Here is a 13,660-nt window from a genome sequence, read left to right as displayed (position 1 = left end):
AGCCTGAAACAAACCCCATTGCTGCATCTGTTAGGAGAGGGATGAAGAAAATCTATTGCTTGGATGGAGAGGGAAAAGCACATATAAATCAGTGAAATGTATTGTAAATATGCCACCATCTTAGTCAGGCCTCTATACAAGCTTAATGTTCTTTTGGGGACTATTGACTGCAAAACATAACTGTGTTATCTGGAGCAACCCTGGATTAAAGCTTTGTTTATAGCACAACATATTATTGACTTCCACTTTAAAAAAAAAATTAAAAATCCATTGTCCTGTGAATTTAATTATTGGTTTGGCTTTTTAGAAATATGGTATGTTACTGCTTCTAAAACTCCTTTGTATGCTACTTTATTAGTATTTGATTTTGTATGTGTCATCTCAATCAAATACCTATGAAAAACTGCTAAAAATATAACAATGCAGTTTCTTTACAATGAAATGGTGGCATTATCTTTTAGGATCCTAAAATATATTTCAGCTGAGAGCTGCGGCATTTGCTGCCTATAAGTGGACGCCCAACTCCCATTTCTGCTCTTCTTGCCCTGCTTCAGCTTGGTTATGTCCTTTGGAGAGCCTCAGCCCAGAAAATAGAAGAACCAGTTATTGGAAACAAGTCAAATATGAGGTTGTTTTGTTTTAATTGCACTGCTGAAGGCTGATGTGAGACTTCACTCCTCAGGTACTGCAATAGTGAGTAGCTCTTGTGGAGATTTAGATCAGGCATTTCAAGAGCTGACACTCTTGAAACACAGAAGCTTTCTGTGTGTACAGAACAAATGATCTTTCAGCCTGGAAATCACTCCAGGGATGGCCCTTTCTGAAAATGCAAAAAGGCCAGACTGACTCAAGCACACAGAGAACCAAGAGCAAGTGACTGATGCCAGTGATGTCATCACAGAGCACAGAAATGTCACCTTGCCCAGGACACACTGCCTTCTTTGTGATATTAGCAAACAAGGGTGAAAATAAAGCATAGGTGTAAGAGAGTGGTGTAAGAGTCTTTGTAAGAGGGTCAATCATTCTTTCCTTGCTCAGATCAAAATCTTGCATAGTTCTGTATAAACTAGAAAGCAAAAGGTTCTATTCTTATGGGGCAAAAGGGTGGCACTGACCTTGCCTCTGAGTAATTTTTTTCCCTTCTTGCTTTTTTCCATCCCGCAAGCACTGAATTCAGTAAAAAAAAGCCATGGGGAGAATTTGATTCAAGGAGCCATCCAGGGCATCCTGCCAGTGCAAATTCCCTCCGCTAAACAGGTTCCTAATAGAGCAAGATACTGAAACAGGCAATCCAGCTTAAGCTGTGGATACAGCAGTGGGTATTGTCCTTCCCAGAGGGTCAAGGGGAGGTGAACTCTAAGCTGTGCAGGCTCTTCAAGCCCAGTGTCAAGTATATTGTTAGATCTGATGCTTTGAAATCTGTATTCTGCCTTGCAGGGATTTCACTGGTTGGTTTGCTCACAAAGGAAGTGTGGCAGAGGGTCTGGACCTTTGGTGGTTACACCAACAAATGCTGGAACATGTAGGACTGTATGACTTGAGCAGGACAAAGCATTTTTCACACATCAGGAAAGCTGCAAATCCAATAAATGTCCAAGTGCTTCAATCAATACCTTCACCTCAGCTGTGAGGGCAGCACTCAGATAACAGGCACTGCAAGGGATCATCTTTTTTTGTTTAGAGTAAGGGGAGAAAAAGATGTGTTGTGGGAAAGCCACAGCCAGACCTGTAAAAGTAGGTTATTGTCCTGTGCTTTTAAAGCCGACTGTGGTGAGAAAGGAATTCCCATCAACATCCTTAATCTTCCTGCCAGTGGGCTGACAGACTTCCAGGGGAGGCAGCACAAGCTATCAGGTTTCTTTTGCCATTCTCTCTCTCTCTTTTTCTCTCTCCCTCCCTGCCCCACTCCCCCCTTTCTGAATGATGAATTGCTTTATTCTTCTCTCTGTTTTTCTGCACTTAATTTCTGACAAATATCTTACGTTTTCTGGTTGTTTGTGTACAACCACAGCCTCAGCCACAGCCTCCTCTGCTGCAAGAGGTGCAGGCAGCCTCAGAGAGTTTGCAGTTACCCTAATGAATAATTAAAGGACATCTGTGTCTTGCTTGCAAAACAGGCCAGAACTGTAAAGCCAGAGATAAGACTCATGTGTGACCTTTCTTTCTCTTTGCTTCTGTAATGTCCAAACCTATCCAGTATGTGTGTGCCCAGCTTCTCCCTGATGCTGAGTAGAGGAAATACAGAATGGGAAGGTGTATTTGCAGAGCTTGGTAAGGGTGAAAAAAACAGAGATTTATTATTAAACTCTGGAAAGTTTTAAGAAGGGAAAGGAAGTTGTTATGAGTGTTAGCCAAGCAAGATGTAGTAAAAAAAAAGGCCATCCTATTTTTCTCAAGGCTCAGTATCTCCATAGAGTTTCTGACAAGTTTGTTTTTTCCCAGGATTATCAAAATCACATCAGAAAGAACAGAAAGACCACTCATCCACCATGGTGACTCATGGTATTGAAGTCAGGGGAAACATCCCTTGACTGCTAAGGGGGTAAAGCATGGATGACTCAGGAGTGCCCAAGGACAGAACCAACCATGCTGTGCTCACCCTGCCTGTGTGTAAGGAACAGGGGGTGCAAAGGGAAAAGAACAGGAGAACAGTTTGACTTGTAATATGGCATATAGGAGTTAGAGATGTAACTATTTTGTACCATAGGTGTTAGTCTCTGTGAATTGTGAAGTTTGGAAGCATTCTGTAACAGTCTCTCTATACAAAGCTGACAGTGCTGGGAACAAGCAGAACTACTCCAGACCTGGAGGAGTTGCATGGCCAATATTTCAGGCCAGCTTGATCTGTTTGGTATAGTAGAGGAAATGTATTTGAATTTCTGTCTAGAGTCTTTGCCCCAGAGGTCCCAGTTGCCCGTGATGGGCTGCAGCTGCGATGTCCTTAATTGGGCTGCAGCTGTGACCAATGAAGGTGACTGGGATAAAAGGGGGTGGGATAGCCAGTTAGGGAGAGTCTTGGAGGAGCCTTGACCTGAGAGAGAACAGCATGCAGAAGAAGGAGTCAGTGAAGATCTGCAGCCATGAGACTGCACCAAAGAGGTATGGACTTTAGAAATCTGATAGAACAACAATATGGGACTCTAGAAATAATAGAACAACAACAGTTTGGGGTACCCCACCAACAATTTGGCTTTGGTTCACAGTTGGCCCTGATCTGACACACATGCTGCCTTGCACCTGAGGCTCCTTCTTGGCTTACCATGATCCAGGGAGACTCTGGACACAGGATCCAAGCTGGCTCCTTAGTGGGATGACCTTCCAACACTTGTGCCAAGAGGGCTCCCATCCTCACATGCCCTTGTGCCAGCTGCTGGGATTGCAGTGTGACACTGCTGGAGCTACTCAGAGCTGCTGGAGAAGCTGTAGAGAAACAGAAAATATCTCAGGGACACAGTGAGCAGAACAGGGTGCAGAGGAGAGCTGGGCTGGGGAGGTACAGGGTGGCATGAACACTTACATGTGACACACAAACCCAGCTGTGGGCTGGCTGCTCCTGCAGCCCACAGGAGGAGTAAAGATGTAATGGTTCCATGGGAGATGTACATCTACATCTAGACTGGTGCTGTGTTTTTTTAATGAACTAGGTGTTTTCAGCAGTGGGTGTGAGTTCTCCCTCTTGAATCTTACCACATGACAATGTTTGCCAAGCCTTTGTGGAACAAACACTCCTATTAAGATTTAAAAAGTAGCTTGTGCCTTTGCCCATATTAAGGCACAAACTGAGAGAGCTGTTCTTGCTTGTATTTCTTTACAGCAAACCATTAAGTCTTAAAATTACCTGTCATGGTGGGGGCCGTGGAGTTCTGCAACCATTAAATGATTGGACATGACTTAGTGCTTTGTTGTAGGGAAAAATTCTTGTTCACTATGATCTCTCTGCTTCTTAGGGATCTGCTGTGATTTGTAATGACTTGTTTTAGGAATGCTGGTCTTTGATCTGGCATTACTGGATTGTAATTGACCATGTTGACACAAAGCAATGGTGGGGGTTTAATGCAGCCTCTTTCACTCACTGTTGTGGTCAATTATTTCATGATAATGGCAACTCTGCCAGGTATTTTTGCTTCATTGAGCAATTATGTTGTTATGGAAACTGGTATTCTATAAATTATCTGAAGAGAGGCCTGATTCACTTCTTGGGAACAAGAAATTTTAAAGTAAAAAGTACAGGATAAGAGGGTTTCTCATTAGCTGTGTACTTATTTGTGTAATTACTAATCCTTAGAGCTGGTAATTTGCACTCCTTGGTGCAAATATCAGCACCTTCGTGTCCCTGCAGGATCTGTCACATCATTAGGAGTCAGACCATCCTGCCCAGGGGGAGGCATCCTGGGTATGTGCGGCACAGAAGCTTTCAGAGGAGCTTTTGCAGCACCCATTACCTATGAGAGTAATCCCCTTTCATGCCCTGAGCTGTTTCCTCAGCACTTTCCAAGAGCACGAACTAGATAAACATGTGGGTGGAAAACCATTGAACAGAAGTAATTAAGTTGCTCCTGGTGAGCTAAAGCTCATTCTACATGGATGAGGAATCCTGCATTAGCTTGAGGTAGTCAGTGCTATTCCCCAGCATCTTTCTCCTTTTTCACACTTTCAAACTGAGATTTCTTCTGGTTCTTTTTAACAGCTGAGTTACTAAAAAGAACATTGTCACCTTTTCCACGTTCAGCTCACAGGACAGGGGACACACTGCCTCCCTGGGCCCCAGGAGTGCTCTGCACTGTCAGGAGCAATAACCTCTCCTCCTCTTAGCTCTGGAGGCAGCTGGAAATCTGTCTTTGCTGTGTCAGCCTGGCCATGGGGAGACCTGCAAGTACCATGGAACCAGTCTCCAGATGATGTTTCCCTGAGTAGTGGGGTTTAATTTGGGAGGCAGTAATCAACCTTGCTATAAAACTAGCCAAGTCTTGATTTCTCCAGAAAAATGAAAATCCTGTGTCTTCTTATGCTAGTTGCTGGTTTCTAAATTCCCTTCAGTTTTGTCAGCACCTTTCTGTTTCACAGAATGGCGAGTTGCCAGACTGGTGTATCATCTTCCTGGGGTCTGCTGCCCACGTAGCAGGTATTCAAATTCAAAATAGCAGACTTTCTAAGAGTGCAGGACAGCTTCAGCTGGCAGGAAAAGATCTGGGTTTCTTACAAATGTGGTTACATATTGGTGTATGAGAACAATTCACAATGGAATGAAACCTGCTATGAGTGATTTCCATTTTAAGCTCATGTTATGTATAGGAGTTTTCAAGAGAAAAAGAATTGCCAAATAACAGCTAAGACATACTGTTGAATTATGGGTATTGCTTTCTGCTGTTTAATTACTTGCAGACTGCACTACCCTGTTGGAAAGGCAGAACAGTTTTCATCTGGCAAAAGTATTTCTGTAGGATTAGAAAGTAAATTATTTTCCATCACTTGTACTGCTCAGAAAACCAATGTATCTTTTTTTGCCCCATTTGGGGACTTGAATCACAAACAAAAGCAGAATGTAGAAAGCTTCTTTATGTTCTTGTTTTACTGCAAGCATAACTCTGTACAGCACTGTGCAAAGATTCCTGGATGTGGCACATGGCATCTGCTTTTGGAGAGGGAGCAAAACCAGACCTTTCCCAAAACTACACACCACCCCTCCCTGTACTGTCTGCTTTCCAAGAGTTCAAAGCTCTTCACAGAAACCATAATGAGGCAACTCTAGGGGTGACATTGTCCTGTAATCCCTGCTCCCCTTTCACAGAGGGATGAGGAGAAGCCAAGGCAGTAACTTGCCAACAGTCCCCAATGCCAAGGCATGTAAATCTCGTGATCGAGTTGTGACCTACACTCCTAACCCTTAGATCTGAGTTCCTCTTCAAGAGCCAAGTCACAAAAGGAAAACAAAAGAGTTCCTGTCAATATCTCTTTGGAATGGCTACACTGCTTTGGTTTTTGAGTCAGACTCCCAAGGATCAAGGAAGGAGCTGCTGTAACACAGCTGAAGTCACAGATATATAACAGTGATGGTATAAAACAGCTGAAGAGAACAAGAGCAAGAGAGAAGGTTGATGCTCCAGAGGGCTTGAGATCAAAACATAAGCAACATGGAAAACATGAAAGAAATTGGTCTTAAATACTAGAAAGGACCAATGGAGAGAATGAATCCATATTACAGTAATTTTACTGGTCCACTTTACAGTAATTTTTTTAGATTTAAAATTGTGAGATAAATTATTCTTGTAATTTAAAAAAGTATTTCTTTATTCCTGCTGGGAGGACCTAGTTGACATCAGTTGTAAATGTGTTAGGACAGAAAAATCAAAGTGTTTAACTGCTGCGAGGCACTCTCATCATATCATAATGCCTTTTGAAGCAGTAATTCAATGATTGATCAGAGGAGATCTAATTAACTGACTGCATTATATGAAAAAAACAACCATGGAGAAAGCTGTGATACTCTGGGTATCACATTCATCAGAATCTTTGCTCTGCTGCAGGGGTGTGGGTGTTCTAAGGAAAAGCCAAACCTTCATTCAACAGATCACCTAAAAATAAACCTTAAGATTAAAAGTTTCCTTTCTCTTTCTATCCTGCCTTTCCCATATTATTCCTTTGCATACTTCTAGACATTTTAGGAAGTGCATAGACCATATTTGTCACTAAAATATTCAGCATTAAGCTAACTGCTTAAATCTAATATTCACCCACACATTATCTATATGGGGGTGAAATTAAGATGTGAACATTACCTTAATAAAGTGCCTTCTATTCTTGTTTCCCATTTTTGCATTTTGCTGTACAGCATTCAGTGCCTGCAGGGGCAGGGTGAGCTCAGTTGCATTGGGAATGACATTTATGAACATTTAGTGCAGCCTTGGTGTGAGTTCACAGCCAATGTCTCCCATGGGGTGTGTGAAGGCAGTGATGTGACAAAAAGGGAGCCAGATACTCTTCACTGGGATCAATGAATACATTGACATGCTGTTGTCAAAAGATAGGAAGATTGGGTGCATATTTTTCTTACTCAATGGCCTTTCATCCTGGATGTAGAGACTGATAAAATCCACAGCAATCCAGGCTCTGGGTTTGGCTGAATGCCCTTTGGTCTGTGATTCTCCTCTCTCTTGGAGATCAGGTTATTTTATAAAGCTTCACACCTTTGCCTGCCTAGAATGATATGAAATCAGTTTTGTTGAGCAGGAAGGGAAAAGTCATAAAAAATAATATTTTGTACATTATTTCAGTGCTGCGGGTTAGCTTGCCACTTATTTGGGTATCTGGCTTCTTTCAGTAACACTGTGATATTAAAAGTATATCTTAGGATGTTTTTTCCTATTTAAGTAATTCTCTTCTAAGTCGGTGTCAGATGTAGCCTTATGTGAAGAATTTTGTTTTTATTTTCACTCACTGTTTCATATAAACCCATCATATAGACAGATGAGTTTTGCTTCCCCAAATTTACACTTAAATGAAGACATTTCAGTGAAGGCCAAAAAACAGAGGCAGCAACTACCTTCCAAACATTCCATTATTGAATATCCTTGCAGAAGAGCCTGTATGGCTTTCCATTCCACTGTCTGCTTCATAATCCTTGTTACTCCCTGGGTCAGTTTTGTGCTACTCAGTATAAAATACACACTGTGTCAGTTTTACTCCAGTTATTTAACTCCAAACCTATACACAACTTGCTGAAATATTTATGGGTTTGCCCTTCAAGTGTTTTTGTTTGTTGAGTGTTTCAGAACTTACTCAGTGGGAAAAAGGAGATGCTTGCACATAACATGATATGTCTGCAGAGTTCAGGAAATATTGTCTCACTTTTTGAAGCACACCAACATCCCTGTCCAGTGCAGAAGCCTCCTGGGAACTTGCTGTGGGCAAGAAAGGTAAGAGCTTGCTGTTATTTTTAGTGTGTCTGTACATGCGTCACCCTTGGTTGCTTCTCTTTCTCTCCTGATGACTTTTCAGCTCAATAAGTTGTAGCATAAATAACCTGCAGTGCTATAGCCACCAGAAATTGGAAAATCATTCAGCAGCACAGCCTAAGAGCCACCTCCAGCCAATGGGGGAAAGGCCTGTGGGTCAGGGAGGTGATTTATGGGAATCATTTCTCAACTGCTATAGAACTAGCAACTAGAGTTGGAAAAAGAAGCTGGAATAAAGGAATCTACCTCTATGGAAAAGTGCCTCACTCTGCACTTCAAATGTTTTATTTTGAAAGCTGGAGATGCGTTTATAGAAATTAAGATGGGGTTCCCCAGTGCCAGCCTTTTGTATCTATTATTCTAACATGCTTCTATTGAACTCGTCTGGCTTTCTGCTACCATTTATTGTATCTATTAGTTGTTAGTCTGTTGAACCCTTCCTCTATCTCAATTTTTGAAGAATAGGAGCAGTTTGAGTAATTGGAGAATGCTGCCTAGGCCAGTGATTGTGTTTATAAAACAGAAACATTATGTTCCTCTTTATTTACAGTCATTGTAAATGGAAAATGCATCTATTGTTTGTGTTGCTCTGAAATTATGTATTGCTCTTTCAGACACCTGAGGACCATTATCACCTCCTGAATTTTTGTGTTTGTCTGTGAGAGAAAATGCCCTTTATTGTCCTATCTCAGAAACACCATCTCATCAACTGGGAACCAATTTAGAATTCTTTTAATTCAGCAGATCATTAGAATATATATGACACTTCCAGGGAAAATTAAACCATGTGGAAGCAATAAAAGACTGGCAGTTATGTCTGATCAACAGTAATAGTCCAGCATCTTGGGAGAAAATAATGTATTTTAATTCAAAAAAAGCCTATCAACATTTAACAAAGCTGAATTTTGTATTTTTAGCCCATTACAAAATTACCAGTATTTGGTTTTGTATTGTTTTTTGTGCGTTTTGCTGTTGTTTTGTGGGTTTTGTTTGTTTTGTTTTGTATTTTTTTGGTGGGAATAAGGGGGAAAGAGTGAAAAGACAGACAGCTGCAAGGACTTGCAGCACATTCTAATGCTTTATTTTGTTTGACCTGATTTAGCAAGCTTCCTCTGTTGAAATATCATCGTCTATGTCGGGAATTATGTCAGGAAGCACAATATGTGCAGTGTGGGTGAGTGAGCTTGCAAAAACTGTCAATGAAGATCAATTATAGGAATTTTTGAATTACACATTAGATAAGAAGCAGATGACTCCTTTTCCCTTGCAACTGCGCTGTTCACTATTTTAGTCCAAACTCAAATGCAGCCGTAGAGGCAGTGCCGATCTGTCACTGAGCGTCACAGCCTGCCCAGCCTTATTGATCATTCTCTTCTTTATGGCTGAGGTCCTGCAGAGCCCCGGTTTTGGCACAGAGCTCTGTGCACAGGAAGCCAGAGAGCAGCAATCCACTAACAACCCAGGATTTATATGCAGCTTGGGCAGAAATGGCCCTTTACAAATGACTTGGTAGGCATGAAAAGAAAAATGCTCTTTAGGAGTTGCCATTTTCTGGTGTGTTGGTACTGCTGAATGATGCAGTGGGGGCTGTGTGTCCTTCTCTCACATCACAGCTGGGCAGGCAATGACAGGGGGAGGCAGCCTTGCTCCTGCACCTTCACTGTTTAGAAATACCTTGGATCAGACTCTTCATTGGATATTTCTGAATGTGGAATAGCATTTTTTTGCCCCAAGAGGCTGCATATAAGGGGGGAAGACTTTTGCAGACTCTACACAGCTGTTGAACACCACTGCCAGCATTTCCTGGCTCTGCCTCTGGCTCAGTTTGGAGCTGAATTCCAGAAAACAAGTAGGATTTAAAGAACCCTTTTTAAGAGAGAAGTAGCAGTTCTTATTCACAGGAACTAGATGATACATCATCTTTTGAGGCTGGGATACTGAAAGGCATCAAAATGAAAGCAGGGAAACATAGAGAAGAAAGAGGTGCAACAAACTATGCAGCCTGTGTGCAAATCTCTTTTATTCCAGCATCTTGTATTCTAAATAATCTTTCTTTTGTAGTATCTGTTCATGGAGGAATAGGTTGATGCAGAACACAGACTCCTCCACTGATTTAAATGCTGTTTTCTGGAGGATTTTAAGTGGTAGCTGGTTGTTAACAAATAAAAATTACTTAAGATAAGTTTTAAAGAAAATTATTTATTTTAGTTATTGTTGGTTTTTGTCATTTTGAGGTTGGCTGTTAGGCTTTTATTGATAGCTCTTTGGTATGAAAAGCTGACTACTTTCTGCTTCATGCTTAAAAGCTTTAAGATGTGGGGTGTGCCAAGTCTGCACCTTCCCCTCATTTCCAAGGGACTAATTGATACTAATTGTTCTCATCCACTGGCAGAACTCATTAATGCTGCATCTGATCCATTTCAAATTTCACAGAAGCAATACACAAGATCCATTGCTCTGAGGAAAACTGGAGGGCTAAGTGGTGAGAGGAATACAAAGAAGAAAATATTCTACCTTAATACCTCTATAATTCAATTATAGAGGAATTTGAACCAGTAGCATAATCCCACCTTTCATTAAAAAATTCTTTTCAAAACAAAAGTCGACCTTCAGTACTTTAAAAACACAGGGGGAAAAGCAGCCTAAAGCCATTTTTTATTCAGGAAATGTTTATTCTACAGAAACTCTTTCACATGGAATTTCCATTCCTCTTTCAAGATTTGTATTTTTGTATCCAGCCTTTGGCTAAAAATGGCAAAATGCAATTCCTTGGCAGACCATGAGCATTGCACCATTGCAACAACTTCCCACCTTCCCATTTTTTTTTTTTTTTTGAGGAAGAATATACTGGGTTTGGAGCCTTTTCTTTCCAGGTAGTAAAGGAAATTTCAAAGTGTGAAAAAACAATGTGAGCCAGGCCAATCACCATGAGAAATGGTGAAGAGCACTCCAAAAAAAGCAATTTCACCATGCAGCGACCTCCAAAGCAGCCAGAAATTGTCATTCACTTCCTTTATGAACCTTAAAATACTTCACTGTTTGTCAGTGTTATTTCTTAATCATGCATTCATCACAATTCTTAACAGGGAAAAGCTGTTTAAAAATGAGAATCCCACCACAGTGACTGTAAAATATCTCCTGGCCTCCAAGCAAACATTATAGAACTAATTCTAGAAGGATTAAATAAAGTAACATGTAGGCTGTCATTGCCGAGCTCTTCGGGACAGGAACGAACGCACCCACTCAGAGCAAGAACATCCACAATCCAGGAGGTACCAAAATCGTGATTCCAGATTGAAAAACAGGCAGGCAATCAAATCCAAATTTCTTTTAGTCTCACCTGGAAGAGTCCTTTGACATTAAAACTGTCGTGGCCTCATCTGCTGCTTTTATTTATACTCTGCACAAAGTGCTACTATTGTGCTTTTTTACCCTGTTCCCACTGCCCACCATGCCATAGGGCTGCAGAGCACACATTAGTGGTTACTGGAACTTTTGGAATAAATCTTCAAAGGAAAAAGACAGAGTTTATTTCAAGTTCAATTACACCAAGAATCCAAGTCTACCTCTGTATCTTAAATCATTAGAGTTAGTAAAGACTGGCTTTGTTTTCTTTTAAATAGCTGGCATCATTTTAACAGACATATTTTATTTAATCTATTTTATACTTAATTTTGATACTTCAGTCTGATGGTATATTTGTTTTTGTAACAAAATACCTGGGCACTGATGCCCAATCCCACAAACAAGCAAATTATTGCTGTAGCTGAGGAAAGGATGTCTTTTCTGTGGATTTGTTGATTTAAGGCAAAGAAAAGAGTCCTGCTGTGAACATCCAGAATTAATTCACCCTAGGAGCAACATATGATTAAATTTTAATAATAAGTTTAATTGTGCTCTCAAAAGAATTCTGTCTCTTCACCATACAGGTATTGCTGTTCTTTTCTTCTTTTGGAATCTAAGTAAAATATAACTGGGTATGGCCATTTTTACATTATTATTTTATCTAAATTCCAGAAGATGCAGTTGCCATCTGATAAGCAGCACCTGTCCTGTTCTAGGTTTTATCTTGTAAACCAAAGTTGCCTTCCCTTCCCATCAATGAAAACATGCAAGTGGTTCTTTAGGACATTTGAAACAAAACATTTTTTTATAATGGCTCAGATACTTTATCAGGTTTGCTTTAATTAAGCTCCTGTCACCTGTTGCTGTGCAACATGTAATTCCCATTAAGTCATGACAAATTCAGTTTTCAGCAGCTCCAGGAGATGTTAATGTGAACACATCAATATTCATGTCTCTTGACAGATTGTGAGGTTTAATAAATTGCTTTCTATAAAATCATTTTTGTGGAATCAGGGATGTTCCTCTGATAGCACAAAGCAAGCCTGAAGCTGAGATATCTAAAATATCATTTGCTTTTCACTGCATCTGCAAGTTAATAAATTATTTCTCTGGAAAGTAATGAGGGATTTGTTTTAGGCTAAATATGAAAAAAAAAATGTAGAAGACAATTAGGATTAAAAAAAGCACTTCACTTTCATGAGGTTAAACACTCAGTTTGCACATAAAGAAAGATTCTTAGTGACCCACTTCTGTTACTATTTCATTTTGGTCACACCAGAAATTTATCATGATTATGTTTTGGCTTACAGGGAAATTCAACATATGGCTGTGTTAGGAGAGTGTGGTCACAACTGAGCAGTGTGTGCTGGAATGAGGAACCCTCAGAACTGGGATTTGGTCTGAAGAGCATCATCACATATGTCTGTTTGCATTTTTATGAATAAATCAAAAGAGAGATGACAACTATGTATCTAATAGGAAGGCCCTGTGTTTTAAAAACTGTTTTAAAAACTGTTTTAACGGATTTTACTTCTGTAAATATAAAAAAAATAGAAGCAATACATAAAAAACCCAGTGAACATTAGCATTTGTATAATACAATTATTAGCATATTACTAATACAAACAAAAAAAACTTTTAATACTTTAGTCAAAATAACCTTGAAGAATATTATCTCTGTGCCTACCTTCTAGTGAAAGTCTATGGAAGAAACACCAAACAGCCTTTCAGGTATTTTGAAGTTTCATTTCCTTTTTGCTTATCCCAGGAGGATGACAGCAGAGTGGTCTTTTTCCAAAAATTCTCAGGAGGAAATTAAAAATACTGCAGAAGGAAAGACAAAGTAATTGTTTTCCTGGTGCTTATTTCTCTTTGCCTTCATATCTTTGATAAGGAATTTACTTCCCTCTTCCATAACTCTTCTTCCCAAATCTGTGTTTTGCAAATATTCCTATCCCCTGTAGTGTGAACGACTATTATGTCAGGTTGGATAGTTTGGGAAAAGAAAGTGGAACAAAATGTGTCAGGAATCTAAGGATTATTTAGGTCCCTTTAAGCAGTGGGAGAGCTACACTAAGCAAGGGTTTATGAGAGCATTGGAGTCAGCCAAGTTAAACCCTTTATTTTGGAACAGGCAGTGGTAACCCAGGTGTGATCAGGGCTAGGGCTGAAGAAAGACCTTGGTTCATTACAAGCTCTTTTAAATATTGGTGAGTTAGAGGAAGGGATAGAGCTGATAAAGGCAAATTCATTTTTTGTTTTCATATAGAATTAGAGATTGACATACAGATTAGCCATGGTAAAGGCCTTGCTGAAGAGCATGATTTATTTCTGGCATCCACATCCCCTGGGAGCCTTGGCTG

The sequence above is a fragment of the Agelaius tricolor genome, unplaced genomic scaffold (genome assembly GCF_023055355.1).
Source record: "Agelaius tricolor isolate 1412-34295 unplaced genomic scaffold, bAgeTri1.0.p SCAF_20, whole genome shotgun sequence".
NCBI classification, from domain to species: domain Eukaryota; kingdom Metazoa; phylum Chordata; class Aves; order Passeriformes; family Icteridae; genus Agelaius; species Agelaius tricolor.
Note: the sequence above shows the minus strand (reverse complement) of the source record.